This window comes from Moschus berezovskii, chromosome 1, assembly GCF_049115385.1.
Source record: "Moschus berezovskii isolate FMDL1 chromosome 1, NW_MosBer_1.0, whole genome shotgun sequence".
In the NCBI taxonomy this organism is placed as follows: Eukaryota; Metazoa; Chordata; class Mammalia; order Artiodactyla; family Moschidae; genus Moschus; species Moschus berezovskii.
Genome location: NC_142460.1, coordinates 109,916,970 through 109,922,725, shown reverse-complemented (window position 1 = coordinate 109,922,725; position 5,756 = coordinate 109,916,970). Strand labels below are relative to the sequence as shown.

General features: G+C 44.9%; 1 pseudogene; it reads right to left on the bottom strand.

Annotated features, from left to right (window-relative positions):
• Positions 1-2,654: 2,654 nt before the first annotated feature.
• Positions 2,655-3,354, bottom strand: LOC148778800 (large ribosomal subunit protein uL5-like; annotated as a pseudogene).
• Positions 3,355-5,756: the final 2,402 nt, after the last annotated feature.

Genomic DNA, 5,756 nt, shown 5'->3' with positions numbered 1-5,756 from the left:
AGGTCCGGGAACCTGGCAAAGGGTCAGAGTAATCCGCAGCAGAGAAGTACTTGGGGGATTCTAGCAGCTGTTATATATATAACAATATATATGGATGTATCAGGGTTTCAGCTTTGGGGATGGCCCTTTTGCTGCCTCTGGCTGAAGATGTCCCTGGCAAGTGAATCTGGCTCAGTCTTTCTTAGTAGCCCACTCTCCCCAAGTCATGAAGGAGTCTTGGAACCCAAGCTAGACTAACTGGAGATTTTCCCTATGGTTTTTGTGCTTGGAGCTGCAGAGGCATTACCTTCCCAGCCTCTTCCTTACTTTTTTTCCCACACTGTGCCACCCTGAACCAGGGATGGGACTCGTGCCCCTTGCAGAGGAAGTATAGTGTCTTAACCCCTGAACCCCCAGGGAAGTCCTGTTACTGCAATCTTATAAGAGAACCAAAGTAAGATTTTTCAGGATTTTTATTAATTTCAGAATTAAGTAGGACAGGTTTTCTGGATTTATGGTCCATTTTGCTCCAGGGTCTCTACACATACTATTTTTAAAATAAACTTTGTTTTTAGAGCAGTTTTTTGTTTCATAGCAAAACTGAGCAGAAAGTACAGAGTTCCCATATACCTCCTGTCCCCACACATGCATAGTCTCCCCCACTATCAATGTTGTGAATTAGAGGGGCAAATATGTTTTCATCAATGAGCCTACTTATCGCCCAAAGTCTATAGCTTACATTAGGGGTCACTCTTGGTATTTTGTATTCCATGACAAATGTGTACCAGCTGAGCTACAGGGAAGCCCTAGAGTATAATACAGGACAAAAATCCTCCATGTTCATCTCTTCCTCTCCCCTCTTCCTTGGCAACCACCGATCCTTTCATTATCTTCATAGTTTAGACATTTCCAAAATGTAATACAGTTGAAATCATATAGGATATTGTCATTTTAGATTGAATTCTTCCACTCAGTGATGTCTATTTAAAGTTCTTCCACATCTTTTCATGGCTTGTAGCTCATTGTTTTTAAGTGCTGAAGAATATTCCATTGTCTAGATGTGCCACACTGTATTTAACCATTTACCTAATGAAGGACATATTTGTTGCTTCCAAGTTTTGGCAATTATAAATAAAGCTACAGAAAACACCTGTGTGCAAGTATTTTGTGGGCATAAGTTTCAGCTCATCTGGGTAAACACTGCTGCTGCTGCTAAGTCACTTCGGTTGTGTCCAACTCTGTGCGACCCCATAGACGGCAGCCCACCAGGCTCCCTGTCCCTGGGATTCTCCAAGCAAGAACACTGGAGTGGGTTGCCATTTCCTTCTCCAATGCATGAAAGTGAAAGGTGAAAGTGAAGTCGCTCAGTCGTGTCCGACCCTTCACGACCACATGGACTGCAGCCTACCAGGCTCTTCCGCCCATGGGATTTTCCAGGCAAGAGTACCAGAGTGGGGTGCCATCACCTTCTCCACTGGGTAAACACTAAGGAGCCACAACTGGTGGATCATATGCTAAGACTATGTTTAATTTTACAAGAAACTGTCAAATCATCTCCCAAAGTTGGTTGTACCATTTTGCATTCCCACCAGTAATGAATGAAAGTGCCTGTTGCTCCACATCCTGCTGCTGCTGCTGCTAAGTCGCTTCAGTCATGTCCGACTCTGTGTGACCCCAGAGACAGCAGCCCACCAGGCTCCCCCGTCCCTGGGATTCTCCAGGCAAGAACAATGGTATTTGATATTGTCAGTGTTTTGGATTTTGTCCATTCTAATGCCTGTGTAGTGATTTTAATTTTAATTTGCAATTTCCTAATGACTGCAAGGAGATCCAACCAGTCCATTCTAAAGGACTGCAAGGAGATCCAACCAGTCCATTCTAAAAAAAAAAAAAAAAATAAAGGAGATCAATCCTGGGTGTTCATTGAAAGGACTGGTGCTAAAGCTGAAACTCCAATACTTTGGCCACTTCATGTAACGAGTTGACTCACTGGAAAAGACTCTGATGCTGGGAAGGATTGGGGGCGGGAGGAGAAGGGGACGACAGAGAATGAGATGGCTGGATGGCAACACCGACTCGATGGACATGAGTTTGAGTGAACTCCAGGAGTTGGTGATGGACAGGGAGGCCTGGCGTGCTGTGATTCATGGGGTTGCAGAGTCGGACATGACTGAGCGACTGAACTGAACTGAATGATCTATAATGTTGAGCATCCATCTTTTCCTATTCTTATTTTCCATCTGCCTATCTTTTTTTCCTTTTTTCTGAAAAATTTTTGTTGATTTTGTATTAATTATTTTTTAAGTTTTTATTTTTGTTGTGCTGGGTCTTGATTGCTGTGAGCAAACCCTCTCCAGCTTCTGTGAGTAGCGGCCACTCTTCACTATGGTGCATAGACTTATTGCGGTGGCTTCCCCCATTGCAGAGCACAGGCTCCAGGTGAATGGGCTTCAGTATTTGTGGCACATGGGCTTAGTTGCTAGGTGGCACATGGAATCTTCCCAGTCCAGGATTCAAATCCGTGTCCCCTGCATTGGCAGGCAGAGTCCTATTTTGTGTACCACCAGGGAAGTCCTATTGGCTTCTTCATAATTAAATTTTTTCATTAATATATATCTGACATATTATATTAGTTTCAGGTGTACTTTGTTGGCCTTTCAGAAAGAAACAGGAATTTATTTGCCAGGAATGATGATACCATCATACTTCTGCTTAAAGCAACGCATGGCCTATATTCTAAGTCTGTGTCCCCAGTGCAGCCTGTTCTGCCCTTCTGTGGTGCTGAAACCTGGCCTACCCACCACCACACACAAGCCCAGACCGTAGACGCCAGCGCTTGTGTCACATTTGATTGCCAGATCGATGTGTTCCTGGATCCCAAAACCAAAGTTTCCAGTATCTGAGCAATTCTTTTTTTCTTAACTTACACTTCTGTGCTTTTAGACCTCTTTCCAGGATTTCTTCTGCCTTGGCCACACACTGAATGGCAGTCTTTTCATTTCTCCTGATACCAAAGGATCTGATGGCGTGTCTAGCTTTGGAGAACACAGGGGTCTGGCCCGTGGGCTGCTCCTGTCCTGAGGCTGCCCAGGTCAGTCAGTGTCTGCTCTCCCTGCCAGAGATGTTGAGGCAGAGCTTACAGATGGGAAATCCCCACATGCTCTCCTTTTCACTCTGATTCTGAGCTGTGATGGAAAACAGGAAGAGTATCTGTATATCTTCTTTAGTGAGATGGCAGGATGTTGGCCCATTTTTTAATCAAGTTGTCTTTTAATTGCTGAATTTTAAAGATTCTTTACCTGTTTTGGATAATAGTCCTTTATCAAATATGTCTTTTGCAAACAAGTTCTTCCTGTCTGTTGGTTGTCTTCTCATTCTTTTAGTAGTGTCTTTTGCAGAGGTATTCTTCTTTTTTTTTTTTTTCACTCAAGAGATAGTTCAGGGCTTCCCTTGTGGCACAGTGGTGAGAAATCTGCCTACCAATGTAGGAGACACTGTTTTAATCCTTGGCCTGGGAGGATCCCATATGCCTTGAAGCAGCTAAGCCCATGTGCCACAATTATTGAGCCTGTGCTCTAGAATCCAGGAACCACAACTACTCAGCCCACATGCCATAATTACTGAAGCCTGTGTGCCCTAGCTAACAATAAACAAATAAATTAAAACATTTTTTTTAAAAAAGAAATAATCGTTTCAACTGAGGGGATGACAAGAAGATCCTTGCCTTCATAAAACCTACATTTTAATGGAAAAAATGACAATAAATAAAGTATTGAATAGACATATGACAGGCATTTATGTGGAGATAGTTCCTGGGGAGAAAGTTTAAACAGGGTAAGGAGTTAGAGAGTGACTACAGAAAAGTCAGTCTAGCTACTATGTGGACCTAGAGGAGCCCAAAGTGGTATAAACTGTAGTGGGAGCCAGAACAGGTAGGGAAGCCAGGTAGCCATCTGTTGCATTCATACAAGCAAGATATATGTGGGTATGGACGAGGTTGGATGCTGTGCAGGTAATGAGGAGTATCCAGATTCTAGACATTAGGTTGTTTGTTTGTTGTTTTTTGTTTTGGCCACACCATGTGTCTTGTGGGATGCGGGATCTTAGTTCCCCAACCAGGGATTGAACCTGGGCCCTTAGCAGTGAGAGCACGAAGTCCTAACCACTAGACTGCTAGGGAACTTCCTGGACTTTAGTTGAAAGTGGATCTGAATCCTATCCATTAAACCATTGATGTCTCTCTCTGTCACCCACACATAAAGTGGAGCTGACATACTTGCTCATGGATTGTGTGTAAGAGAAATCAATGATTCAGGGATGAAAGCTAGGTTTGGGCCTAAGCTATCAAGTGAATGGTGGTAAAACTGGGAGGGGAGTAGGGAAGGAACAGAATAGTCAGGGACCAGGCCTGGGCATGGGACCCTCAAGTGAAAATTCAGGGGGTGGCCAACAGGCTACTGTGATTCAACTCAAAAAGTTAAGGTTGGTGCTATGCATATTTGTGACTCTTCCACAGAGGAGAGCATGCTGGACATCTTTTCAGGCCTTCCAGATTCTTTCCCCATGCTGCTCCACCCTGCTCCTTGCTTCTGTACAGACTAATCCATAGCGATTAAGTCAGTGGACTCCAAACTTCTGGTGTCCAGCTGGATTCAGCTGCTGGCAGCACATCAGAAGAAAGGAGAGCAAGGTGGGGTGACTTATTCCCCAGCTCCCTCCCTTCAGTTCCCCTTAGCTGCCTGAGCCCCTCCATGAAAATGTACAGCTCCTGTCAGGCAGGCCTCCACACATCTGTCTCTCCAGACGCAGTCACTGGCCCCTCCCTTTACCCCTTCTAGTCCTGGAGTGGAAGTAGCCCCTCCCTCCCCCTGCTAACCTCAGAGTACTGCTGTCTGTGAAGTGAAGTGTTAGTTGTTCAGTTATGTCTCTTTTTTACCCCCACAGACTAACCTGCCAGGCTCCTCTATCCACGGGATTCTCCAGGCAAGAATACTGGAGTGGGTTGCCATTTCCACCTTCAGGGGATCTTCCCGACCCAGGGATCGAACCTGGGTCTCCTGCATTGTAGGCAGATTCTTTATCATCTGAGCCACCAGGGAAATCCCACTGCTGTCCTTATGCCTTTACAAATAGTCCCTGTAGTGAGCCCTACTTGAATTACTGTAATTTCAGTGAGCCATCTGTTTCTCGTTGAGTCCTTGACTGAATTTAAAACCCTGAGACTGGGTACTTCCCTGGTGGTCCAGTGGTTAAGACTCTGGGCTTCCACTGCAGGAGGTGCAGTTTCAATCCTTTGTCAGGGAACTGAGATCTCACATTCTGAGTGTCATGGCCAGAAAAAACAATTAATTAAAAAACTCCTGAGATTGGATAAGATCACTTAGGGAGTGAGAAGAGATAAAAGAGAGATTTGTGGACTGACTTCTAGGACTATCTTATTTAGAGGCTGGAAAGAGGAGGTGTATTTCCCAAAGGGAGGTCAGAGGGACAGGAAGAAAATCAGGAACTTGTGGTGATGTCTGGGTAGCATCTCTGGGAAGATAATGTGCAAGAAAGAGCTCTCCCATAGGTGGGTCACTGGTAAAGAATCCACCTGCCATTGCAGGAGACATGTCTTGGATCCCTGGTATGGGAGGGAGAGAAACAGAGCAAAAACACCACGGAACACACACAGGCACACACAGTTACACCTGCCTCAGGAACTATTCTGTGATTATGGCCAAGGCAGGAACTATTTCATATTCACCCTAATGCTGAGGCAAATTTGGCCTTGGAGC